The sequence below is a fragment of the Eutrema salsugineum genome, unplaced genomic scaffold (assembly GCF_000478725.1).
Source record: "Eutrema salsugineum unplaced genomic scaffold, Eutsalg1_0 scaffold_4, whole genome shotgun sequence".
Classification (NCBI taxonomy): Eukaryota; Viridiplantae; Streptophyta; class Magnoliopsida; order Brassicales; family Brassicaceae; genus Eutrema; species Eutrema salsugineum.
This window is the reverse complement of record NW_006256686.1, coordinates 9892227-9905837: the sequence shown is the minus strand read 5'-3', so window position 1 is coordinate 9905837 and position 13611 is coordinate 9892227. Positions and strand designations below refer to the sequence as shown.

Sequence of the window (13611 nt, the reverse complement as noted above, 5' to 3'; positions counted from 1 at the left end):
CTGGCAAAGGTGATTCCTTCAGGCAAATTTCGGACTACATCATTGAATTCATTGAGCTTTTCCTTGCTGATTTTGTTGGTGTAGTGGCTGCAGTCTTCAGGTCTTTGAAGGTGTATTGAATAGATTGCAGCATCAGGTGATGTTCTGGGAAAAGTCAGGCGTCTGGCCCTCCCAAAATAGGTTTGGATATCCTCTTTTGTCTCCTTGCTGTACCTAAAGAAAACTTGCAAAAAACCAAGATGCCATATATCATCGAAACCTGTGTAAAGAGGGATCAATTTCACAAAATTGTTGAATTCAATGAGTCTTTCCCTGGAGATTGGTGCTCCTAGTTCCACCATTTTGTCTGGATTGCCTCCTTCTATGAACAGGTGATAGTCTTCGTCCTCGAGATCTTGCCCTTCATATTCATCTTCATATGCTAAGACTATGTTACAGGGAAGTACCTCATCTTCTTCTTGAGATATTTTGGAGCTGATGGCGTACACCGTTTGCTCAAGAAAAGGAGTTTTGACCGTCTCAGCAGATGTATCAAATGAACATTGACCTGTAAGATTAGAACAGGGCCAAAACGAATCTGACCAACTATTTGCCGCGGGTGGAGGCTGCACGACCGCGGGTGGAGAGTGGGTTGCTGCGGGTAGGAGGCTCACGACCGCGGCTGGAGGGTTGTTGGCCGCGGTCGCGTGAGTCGTAACCGCGGGAGAGGGACTTCGAGATGGTTCAGCTGTTTCATCTTCTCTTATGCCATCTAAACTGGTTTTTGGGTCCTCCAACTCTGTCTCCTCTTCTTCTAGGTCAAGATCTTTGATGGGAAGCGTCGAGCCGTTCGTTTCACATCCTTTCATAAGCTTTTCGACCTTCTCTTCAACTTCATCTAGGGCACACACTACTTTGTCCACGGTTGAGCCGATTTCTTCGGCTTTGTCTTGAACCTTGTGTACTCCATCCCAAATTTCTTCCACGTAAGAGTAGGTTTGGTTGTTATGGTCGTTAATAGTTTCTTCTGCTTCATCGAGCTTGACCTCTAAGGTGCGGATGTTCCCACTGGCTTTTCGAATGCAAACTTTGTTTTCTCCAACTCGTCCTTTGACTGCTTCTATCCTCTCCTTGATAGTCTCAGCATCCTTGTTGGCTTGAGTCTCGATGGTTTTAACTTGAGCAGAAAGATCTTCAAGCTTTTTGTTAAAGTGAGTTGACATGTTGTCAATTTTCTCGTGAAGGGCGGCTCTTGATGTGGCTTGAGCGGCGATTAAGTGCATGACCACCGTTTCTAGTCGACTCAATTGGTGACTGAGCTGGACGTTTTCATCTTGGTGAGGCAGACGACGAACAGGATGTCTAGGGTTTGCCATTAGAGGTATGTATGGCTCGTTCTGGAACGTTCTGTAGTCTTCGTTTCGAATTTCTTCGTAGATATCGCGTAAGTTCTGCTTCTCTCTGCGTCTGGTGGCTTGAGGAGTGTTGTAAAAACCTTCCTCATAGTGTGGATTTCGATTTATAGGATCCATATCTTCTGAAATGGAAACAAAATAACCGAAAAATGAAAATATGCAGAAAAAGGGTTCTAGAGTCGATTTCCCACCGTTTCTTAGGGTTTTGCGGAAAAGAAAAGTTGGTGTAATGATGATGCAGTGTGTCGTGAGGGTGTCAAGTTTTACCCTAAATGAAATCAATAGCCGCAAGTGCACAGCTGATTGATTGTAGTACTTAGGGATCGAATCCACAGGGAAGGAGGATCTTTCCTGCAAAAGCCTTCAAAAGAAATATAAAGTAAGGAAGTCTAGAACCAAACGAGTTTTGTGAGGGTTTTGGTGGTGTGTTTAAAACGTAAAAACAAATTTTAAAGAGAAACTACGGGAATTAAAATGACCTAATAACTAAACTTAACGAAAAAGGGTAAAAACGAGAAAAATGGCTAGACCTAATTGCTAAGTGAAAATCGATTGAAAGAGTAAAGAAACTAGATTAAAGCTTGAATGAAAATTGGTGTAAATCTATAAGAAAAGAGGCGTTGGGGTTCAGGAAAGTTTTCTCAGGGGTATGAACGATTCAAAAAATTGCTAGAGAGTAAATTTGATAAGATCTTAGCTTAAACTTTTAGAACTGGAGTCACAGACGTATGAATACGCCACTGTTGTGATCATAGACAACTATCTCTCTCAACCCTGACCAGTAGGTTTCCACTCTGGCCCTGGAATAGAAGAAGTGCATTATGTTTAAGACTCGTCAGCATTCACAAATCGCCCATAGGTAGGTTTCCACTCCTATGTTTGTTTTGTTCTCCAAACTAGATCTGACACCGGATGAACACTTTCGTGTCACCAAGCATCTGGATCAGATTGTAGTTCATGACGCTACTCTCATGCAGTAAAAACGAATTCAGAAGAAAAAATTCTAAGATTCGCCTCAATAGCCAATGGAATCCTCACCGAACATATATATCCCCATCGAAAATCCCTTAATCCCAACAATAAAACTACTCAGACATGATGAACGAAATCAAAAACATAGTATTAAAAAGTAGAATAGAAACCGAAACTGAAAAAGAAAGAACAAGGGTTCAAGAGACAAATCTCTCTCTCCCTAAAACCTAAAACTTAAAAAGTATTCTAAAACAATAAGAGCATATCAGGTGATACGAATTAGGGTTCCTAAAACATGTATTTATAGTGCTCAAGACATATCTAGGGTCTAGGGTTCCGGAATCAAGGCTGGGAAAATGATATGGGCTTCAGAAATGGGCCTTCGGAGTTGGAGTTAGCTGGCCGCGGTCGGGATGGTTGTGACCGTGGGGAATGGGTGGCTGGCCGCGGTCGCGGTGGTTGTGACCGCGGGGAATAGCCTGTTGGCCGCGGGTGGAAACGCTTGCCGGCTGGTTTACGGGACATCTTGCTCTTGCGTATATTTTGATTGAACCGTTGGATTGCCAAGCTGTAAAGTGTGCTGGAAAGCTGGTACTTCCATCTTCAAGATCTCCAAATTTGAGCTGGATCAGACGGTGAGAAGGCCTTCAATCGGGGGTGCACTTCTGACGGTTTGACTCTGAGCTGAAATCTGGTCTTCTGTCCATTTTGTTAAGTTTTTCCCTAAGTTTCTTGAAAAGAGTCTTGGAACTACAAATACTAGAAAACGTAATAAAAGTACTTAAAAACAATTAAAAACATGAAAAAGTATTTCAAAACGATCCATAAAAGTGGTCAAAATACGGTGTTATCAAATGATAACTTCAATCTATTGTTCATAATCTCTAAAATGTGTATTATATCCTTATAAAAACAAGAATTTGTTTTAAAAAACAAATTATTGGCCAACAATAAAATATATAATATATACTTATTAATTATTTTGATACTTGATTTGTTGCCAGTAATTTAGGTGTTATTAATTTTTAAAATTTAAATATTTGAACAAAAAAATTAATAATCAAATAATTAAGTTTACTCGCATACAGTGTTTTCAATATTATTTAAATACTCATTGTATTGTTTTCTAATTTTTCAGTCTAAAATAACTAAGCATTAAATGAACAGAAATTATGTGCATGTAATTTTTATTATTTGCATTTATTTTAAAATATTTTCAAATTTGATTATCTATGATAACTACCTAAAAAGAAGGTATACAAAATTGCTTAGAAAAATTATCTACTCACCAAAAATAAATTATATCTTATTAAGTTAGTTTCCACGTTTTATGTTGTAAGTTGATTGTTTCTCTCCAATTTTTGGTGGATATTTTTAATATAAAGTACTTGCAGAATACATGGAATACATATAGAACTACATGCAGAATACATGGAACACATATATAGAAATACATTCAAAATAGTAGATATTTATTCTATAAGGTTCTCAATCGATCTTTAAAGCGGATAGGTGGTTGGTCTATATAGTTACATCTATCTATACTATAGCACGTTTATCTATATAGTTACATCTATCTATACTATGTACAGGTGGATATATATATATATATACAACTATATAGATATATATATATATATATATATATGCATATCCGCATGTATATAGCAGGATGTAACTATACATAATTATATAGATGTGAGTAAAGTTAAGGTGGATCCCATGTGATTTAGTGTAGATAGATGTAACTATATAGACCCAGTATATGGATATTTACATATGTATCCGTATAGTTGTGTACATATAGACACAACTATATAGATATATATTATGCATATCCACATGTATATAACATAGATAGATGTAACTATATAGATACATATATATTTATATATGTATCCATATGATTGGGTATGTATATACATAATTATGTAGATGTGAGTGTAGTTAAGGTGGGTTCCGTGCAATTTAGTGTGTGAAAGCAGATGAGTGAAGTCAAGCAGATCCCCTGCGTTTTAATATATATTTTTTTTTTGAAATGAAATAAAGTAAATGATAATGAATGGTATAATTGGTAAAAAAGTATAACAAAATAAGATAAATACACCAAAACACCTAAGTACCTATAATGGTAATAGGAAAAGTGTATTTAATGGTAATATTCTCCTAATTTAATATGATGATGATTTTTTCACATTTGTTTTTGAAGTATTTACATTGTATAACAATTGAAGAACTGAGTTAGACAAAGAACATGATCAATTTTGGCATAGTTAGTTAAATTGTACTGAATTACCAAACTAATATGCCTTAGCCAAAAAGAATAAGGAAGAAGATAAAACCATTTAGGGGTATTATAGACGACTCCAAAAAAAATTGTAAATGTTAATTTCCTAAATTTAACATTTTCAGTCCTATTTAGCTGATTGTGTTTTTTTGTATAAATGCTAAATTTATTCAATTGGTATAAAGCTATTATTTATCATCTATTGGCTTCAAATCGAACAACCAGAGCCAAATGATAAAATTGATGTCAAGCTATTATTTCATCATTTAGTGTTCTTACAATATTATTAAACTATTATTTTATAAAGGAAAATTCTCTGAAATGACCCTAAAAACTAAAAGTTCACAAAAACAGCCCTCTTTTTTAGGGCAGACAAATATGGTAGACAAATCTTCATAAAAAAAAACGCTATTAACTCAGCCCTAGTTCTCAAAATATTTCCTTCTCCTAGAAAAATCTCAAATCTCTCTCAAAAACCTTCATCGATCATCGGAAATCTTCATATGAAACCTTCTTCGATCATCGAAATTTTGTTTGTTAATTGAAGAAATTGTCGTCAGAGTGAGCAAAATCTAGAAATCAAGGTAATTTGTTACCTCTCTTTGTCTTCTACAAACAATTCTCCGGAAATCTAAATAGAAATCACAAAATTTGGAGATTTCGAAACATTTCTCCGAAAATCTAAATGAAAATCACAAAATTTTGGAGTTTTGAAATCAAGATGGCCGGATTTGTAACTTGTCTGATGATTGTTTAGTTTCTCACCACAGATATTTCTCGAAATTATGCATTTTCTAGTCATATTTCTGGGTTATTTAGGTAAAGCTTCTTTTAGGCGTGATTTTTGCTATAGGTAACAACTTTAAGGTTTAGGTTTTGGAAAATAATTGGGAACTTTGAAAACTTTTGTGTTCAAGCTATAAGTTTTCGGCGAAATTCTGTTATTTTTTCATCATAAATCATTTTGGAACTATTTCTAAACTACAGGTTGTCAAAAATTTGAAACTGAGATCTGAATTTTCAATTCGGAAAGACCTCCCTAATATTTAGGAATGGTTCATAATAGTTTAGGAATGCTTTCCTAAATCTGATAGAGCTTCTGCAGTTTGTCATTTTGTGGTTTCAAGTTATACACCACCCACTGTTATTTTTAGGGTGAGAACCAATCAAGACAAATCTTCACCACTTGATTGCCAAAAATTGATGATTTATGTTGCTTGGTTAAGGAGGAAGACGTGATGAAGCTCAGAGAAACAAGGCTTGCTATCTAACAAAGCTTTAAACTCTTCCCAAGCATCTTTCCTAGGCCAAAAGTAGTATATATGGGCTAAGCGTGATTGTTCCAAATCCAGGAATCTTTTGGTCAAATGCAACTCCTTCTGCATCCACACAAACATTAGTACCACCATTGGCTTCTCCAGCGGCTTCACTAGCACAAGTAGTCTCTTCTGCAATTAAGACAATAACCTTCAGTCTGAACGCACATTTAAAAAGAAATCTGGGCCTTTCCTTTATATTAATACATTTCAACTTTCTTTCACAATTATTTTCAGATTCAAGCAACATAAGGGAGGTTTTACTAGCACACTGCACACACAGCTTCTTCTGCAACAGGCAAATGAGAGATCAAATGGAGAAACAAGATGGTGTTCCTAATTTGAGGTGGAAAAATGATCTTAAGACTGGTGTCCTAGAAGGTTATTCAGATGCAAGTTGGATCACCAACATAGACGATTATTCTTCTACAAGTGGTTGAGTGTTCTTGCTTGGGAGAGGTGTCATTTCATGGGCCTCTAAGAAGCAAACTTGTATTACAAATTCTTCTATGGAGTCAGAATTTGTAACATTAGCAGCCGCTGGTAGAGAGGCGGAATGGTTAAAAAACTTAGTCTACGAGATTCCGTTGTGGCCAAAACCGATATTACCTATTTCTATCCATTGTGTTAGTCAGGCTACTTTGGCTAAGGCTTATAGCCAAGTTTATAATGGTAAGTCGCGACACCTGGGCGCTAGACATAGCGCGGTATGTGGGATAATTACCATTGAATTTGTTCGGTCTCAACAAAATCTAGCGGATCACTTGACAAAAAGATTACCTAGGGACTAGGTGACCAAGTCAGCTAAAGGGATGGGATTAAATTCCATTTGAAATCTTTAATGTTGGGATACCCAATTCCCCTCTAATACAACGTTAGAGGCTGAATTCAATGTGGAAAGCCTACATTTAAAGATTGAAGCACTAGTTTATATCATCCTAAAGTAAGTGCTTGGACCTGCAAGAAAGGGTTAGGATGAAGGTTTTTTCTTAATAGATCTTTTGAATATTGAATGTGCAGGTGCAAGATTAAAAGTATATATCTATATGAGTGTGAAGTGTTGCCGCTTCAAGAAGTTAGGACTTTGCTTTGTATACGTTCATGAAGGATAGAGACACATGGCTAATAATAATGTCAAGTATAAACACTTAGAGTATTGTGGACATTCATGTGTGTATTATCTTCATGTGTTCAAAATGAGTTAAAAGGATTCAATCCATAGGACATCCTGATTCTCAGGCATTTGGAATATGTAATATCACTAAGATGAAAATTCAATCGTCACAATATTTTCATTTATGCATGAATTTGGTATATATGTTGTTTATATAGTGAATCTATGACTATATTTAAATGGGAGAGGAATGTTGGAGATTTAAGTGTTAATAGTTACTTAAGTGAACCATTGCAACTCTTGAGAATATTGTTATTATACCAAACATTTCAACTCTTGAGTTTATGGTTATTCTTTAAGCATTGCAATTGTTGGGATTACGGTTATTCTAAACCATTGCAACTATTCCTTGTATCCCAAAAAGCTTTATAAAAGATGGAAGAAATCTTTGGAAAGAGGAAGAGAAAGTTTTTGCAAATTACAACTAGAAAACAACATAATAACAAATCATAGAAAAACTATTTGTGTATCTCTTGTAGTTTAGTCTAGAACAAGAGAGAAACTTTGATGGTCTTATCCTACAAGGGATTTTTTGTAACCCAAGACTTTAATAATAGTCGAAATACTCTTTAAAGTGCTTCGTACACGATTTAATCATCATCCAAATTCACAATTTATCAAGTTCAGGGTTCAACCACAACACATTATTTCTCCTTTATAACTTGAGATAATTACACTAAAAGACACTTTTTCAAACTCATATTACACTATAAGGCACTTCTAGCTATTAGGTGACTTTTTTATTTTTCATTTCGAAATTGTCCCTCGTGCTCACGATATGAACTTGTAGATACCGAATTAAACCCAGATTTTAAAAATAGTAATTATTTTCTCCCTTTTGTTTTGTTTTGTATTTTTCTGTATTGTGAAATATTTAAAACAATTTTTTTTTGTTAGAATGATTTCTAATTTTATTTTGTCATTGTTTTAAGATCCATTATGCTATACTTTATTTATCAAACAAGAAACTTTTCAAATAATCTTTATAAAAAATTCAAAAAAAAAATCAGAATCTACTTAGATATCCATTCACAAAATATGATGTGGATGATGCATGATGGACATATAACATGGACACAATTACGTGGATAGGTTTTCATTCATTTATTCGACGTGGATATACATTTTATATTGTCCATAATTTGGACATGATCATGTGGACAGGTTATGGATAATATGATATGTATATCCATATCGAATCTATCAATGAAAACATATCCACACAATCATGTCCATATTGTGGACAATATAAAATATATATACACGTCGAATATATGAATGAAAACATATCCATGCAATCGTGTCCTTGTTATATGTCCATCATGCATCATCCACATCGTATTTTGTGAATGGATATCTAAGTAGAGTTATGTTGTTTTAAATTTTTTTATAAAGGTTATTTAAAAAATTCTTGTTTGATAAAGAAAGTATACCATAATGGGTCTTAAAACAATGACAAAATAAAATTATAATTCATTCTAAAAAAAAAATTGTTTTATATCTTTCACAATACAGAAAAATACAGCACAAAACAGAGGAGGAAAAATAATTATTGTTTTTAAAATCAGGGGTTTAATTCAGTATCCACTAGTTGCATCCACCGTTCTTGTGAACATAGGGGCAATTTCGGATTATTTTGGTGTAAACAGTGTTTAAAATAGAGAAAAAATCCTCTAATAACTGAAAGTACCTTTTTTATAAGAAAAAATTGTAAAAGAGCCTTTTAATGTAAATCACTCTTATTACTTCAGTCTATATTCATTATTATCAATATAATTAATATTTACTTATTTAAAGGAAATTTTTTTGTGTTACAAAAAACTAAGTAAATGATATTAAACTAATCATTACCAACAAGAATAAGATAGGCTGCGTCGCTGCGAAATAAAGTTCAAGCAAGCATCCACCCCATTTTTTTCTTATGGTAAACCGTAAAATCGTTCATCTATTTAGCAGCAACATGAACAATCTACCAAGCTAATTATTTTGTTATTCCATGCTACTTATAACAGCCAAAGCGATTAAACCTATAAAAGGACCACAAAGTCCAAAAACGGCAACACATAGAAACCACAGTGGTAGCGGCGGTGGTGGCGGTGATGGCAGCTGTGGCGGCAATGGTGGACGGCCATGACCATGAGGGCAGCTTCCAGCGTTGGCTCCACATCGATAACAAAACTTATGTCCACATCTAGCATGAAATGCAATGATGTATTTTCTTAATAAAATTATAATATATGTAAAAAAATTTCAAAAGGAGATAAATGTGATTAGAGATGATACCTGCAAATTACGCTGACACATCCTTTTGAAAGTTCAATCATGTGTTGGCATTTTCCGCATTGACGCCACAATTTCTGATTTGCTAGAGCTTTTAGCTAGCTTTCCAATCTTACCAAACACTTTCGTAGTTCTTGGAGAATTCAGACCCAGAAACGCATTGAACGATAAATTTGTCAGTTCTCCCTCTGGTGTTTCTTCATCTTCTAATAGTTCAAACTGGTTCTCGTCCAATACTTCTACTTCAAATCCGTTTAATACTGTTCTGACTTGTAAATCCCTCTTTGGACATTCCTTGTCATGACCTCTGAACCACTTAGCATCACACTTGAAACAAAGTCCCAAACTTCGTTTCATGTCTAACTCTGCATCTGAAAATTTCTGTCTCAGTCTTGTAAAACTTTTATCTCCTCCTTGCTGTCCTTTGTTATCTCCTGTTTCGATAGTCTGTTGTCTTTGTTTGTATGGGACCATCGCCTGTGATTTTGGTAAGTTGGTGTTGTATATGCTCCTTGTAGAACCCCATTTCTGTTGACTGTTCTCCTTCTTTGCAATCTCACTTACCACTTTGCAGAAATTACTGCTTTCCATCTTCAAAACTGCAGCGATGTGATTTGCCAGTCCTTTTGGTTCTTTCAGTTTGATGACCTCTTTCATTTCCGGTGAAAGACCATTGTAGAAAATGTCTTCCAAACCTTTGTCATCAACGCCTGTTACCTGAGCTGAAAGATCCTCAAACTCCGAAAAATAGTCACTTATACTGCCTGTTTGCTTGATCGAGTATAATCTTTTACCCGGTTCATCTTCCAACGATTCTGCAAATCTGATTAGCAATTTCTCTTTGAAGTCTCTCCAGTTGCGGAAACCTTGTCTCTTTCTTGCCCAAACAAACCATTTCTTAACTTTCCCCACCAATGTCAACGCAACCAAATCAAGCTTCGCATCATCCTCATATTTTCCAATTTCGAAAAAAATTTCCACATCGGCGATCCAAACATACGGTGCAGAGCCATCGAACATTGGCATCTCTATCTTTTTCAACATACTTTCCCGATTCGCTAAATCGGAGTAACCTGGTCGATAACCTAGTGGAATTTCACTCCGGTTTGTTCCAAGATTAGAGTTATGAACCTGATTTCTGTTCCGTGATGTCTCTGGTATTTCGATCGGTCTAGATCCACCATTTGAGCTTGGAGGTAAGCTCGCTTGTTGTTGAATCGCCGTTAAAATCGAACTGAGGTTTCCGTCGATTTCCGCCATTCGCGCTTTCTTTTTAGCGTTCGCTTCGCACAGTCATGTGTATCCGTATTAGTGTTCATCATCGAGAGAGAAGTTGTTTATAAAATTCAGATATTCTCATTAATGAATCAAGAGTTTGTTACATGACTTTATATACATACTCACTAAACTAACCGAATCTATACCGAAGTTAAATAGATATAAACCGGACAATTCCAGAGCCCTTACCGATCCTAATATTCACACGTATATGACTAAGTATGAGTTATATACAAACTACACTCTAATAGCCCCCTTCAAGATGGAGGTGTAAAGATATTAACAACTCCCATCTTGCGTATAAGATCATGAAATGTAGCAGGGTGTAAAGCTTTGGTAAGAGTATCAGCCAATTGGTTTCCGGTCTTCACATACATGGTTTTCAGAAACCCTTCATCAATGGCTTCGCGAGTCTTGTAACAATCCAGTTCCACATGCTTAGTACGCTCGTGAAACACAGAATTATTAGCAATATGAAGTGCAGCTGTGTTATCACCATAGAGATAAGCAGGTGGGGTAAACGGAACTTTCAAATCAACTAGCAGGCGAGACAACCAAATGAGCTCTTTGGTGGCCAAAGCCATGGCACGAAATTCAGCCTCTGCAGTGCTACAGGAGATAGTGTTCTGTTTCTTTGACTTCCAAGACACCAATGAATCACCTATGAACATGCAGTAGCCTGTGACAGAACGTCGAGTATCAATGCAGGATGCCCAATCAGAGTCGGAGAATCCCCTGAGATCAAAGTTTTGGTCTGCAGCATAAAAGAGCCCTTGACCAACTGTGCCTTTCAAATAACGGAGAACTTTGTGAGCCGCCGTGAGATGAAGATCGCGTGGATCATGAGAGAATTGACACAATGTATTGACCGCATAAGAAATGTCAGGTCGTGTAATCTGGAGATACATAAGCTTCCCCATCAGTTTCCTAAAGGAAATAGGGTCATCGAGAGGTATACCTTTGTCTTTAGACAATTTGATGCTAGGATCCATCGGAATGGTGGATGGTTTACAGGCTAAGAGTCCAGTCTTTTCCAACAGCTCCAAAGTGTATTTCCTTTGACATATGGAAATGCCCTGTTTCGATCTTGCAATTTCCAGACCCAGAAAATACTTTGCCGTGCCAAGATCTCTGAGCTTAAAATGAGAAGCCAACTCTTCCTTAAAAGCATGCACCAAATCGTCATTATTCCCAACAATAAGAATATCATCTACGTATACCAATACTCCGAGGAAGACACCATTCTTGCTCTTGATGAAAAGAGTATGATCACCAACAGACTTTTCAAATCCCATGCCACAAAGAGTAGATGAAAGCTTCAAAAACCATTGTCTAGAAGCCTGTTTGAGACCATATATTGATTTATGAAGTCGACAAACAGCTTTAGGAGGTAATTGCTCATCCTGTAAATCGGCATATCCTGGAGGAATTTTCATATATATCTCCTCATCTAAGTCACCGTTGAGGAATGCATTAGAGATGTCGAGTTGATTGACTGACCAGTTCATCTTTGCAGCAAGAATGAATAGCATCCGAACAGTAGTATGTTTAGCAACAGGAGAGAAGGTTTCTTCATAGTCTAGACCTTCTTGTTGCGTATAACCTTTAGCGACTAACCTCGCTTTATACCTCTCAACACTTCCATCCGCATGATGTTTGATTGTAAAGACCCATTTACAACCTATAGCAACTTTGTTCAGTGGTAAAGTGCAAACACTCCATGTATGAGTCCTTTTCATAGCCCCAATCTCAGCTTTCATCGCATCACAATAGACCTGTATATCCTTGGCTTCTGAATACTTTTGTGGTACAATGTGGTTGGTGATAGTATTAATAAAGGCTCGAAAAGGCTCAGATAGATATGAGTAAGAGATATAATTGGATATGGGATATAGAATAGTACTAGTAAGGTTATAGCAGTGAAAGTCCTGCAAGTGTTTAGGGATTTTCTTTTGTCTGCGAGACTTAGACTCGGAAGGAGTAAAAGCCTCAGAAGATAACACATCATTAGTTGTATGTGTATCAGAAGATGATTGCGCTAGAGGCAAATGTTCATCATGGGAAGCAGGAAACTGTAAATGAGGAAAGAATGCTTTTGTATCATCCTTGATGTTGGAAGATACAAAAGGGTAAATATCATCATGGAAAATGACATGCCTCGAAATGGAAACAGCGTATGTCTCTATATCTAATAGCTTGTAGCCCTTATAACCAGTTGGATATCCTAGAAACACACAGGCTCTAGCTCTAGGTTCAAACTTATGTCTACCTTTTGGGGATGTTGAACTGTAACACAAACAACCGAAGTTCTTAAGAAACTTATAATCAGGAGATTTGCCAGTTAACTTTTCATAAGGAGACTTGTTTTCAAGTACAGGGCTCGGTAATCTATTGATTAAAAACACCGCAGTTAAGACACAATCCCCCCAAAACTCTAAGGGAACATTCGATTGGAATAATAAGGCTCTTGCTACATTCAATATATGCTGATGCTTTCTCTCAACTACAGAGTTTTGTTCAGGAGTTTCAGGACATGAATGATATGCAACTATGCCTTTTGAATTAAACAAATCAGTGAACTTCAATTCATGAGCATTATCAGATCGAACAGACCTAACTTGAGTTCCATATTGAGTTTCTACCATTGCAATGAAACTAGGAAAGATATGCAATACATCCGATTTAGATTTCATTAGGTAAATCCAGGTTGCTCTGCTATAGTCATCAACTATTGTCAAAAAATATTTGAAACCATCAACAGTAGCAACAGAAAAAGGACCCCATGTGTCTATGTGAACAAGTTCAAATGATGCTTTACAAATGTTATGTCTAGAAGGAAATGGCAAACGTTTTTGCTTGGACAAATGACAAATATGGCAAACATGATCCTTTTTATTCATTCGTTTTGAA

General features: G+C 36.1%; 1 long non-coding RNA gene across 1 annotated transcript; it reads left to right on the top strand.

Annotated features, from left to right (window-relative positions):
• The first annotated feature begins 5033 nt into the window (after positions 1–5033).
• Positions 5034–6587, top strand: LOC112084589. The gene is made up of 3 exons (XR_002898270.1): positions 5034–5237; positions 5880–6091; positions 6207–6587. It is a non-coding gene; the product is annotated as an uncharacterized LOC112084589 (long non-coding RNA).
• Positions 6588–13611: the final 7024 nt, after the last annotated feature.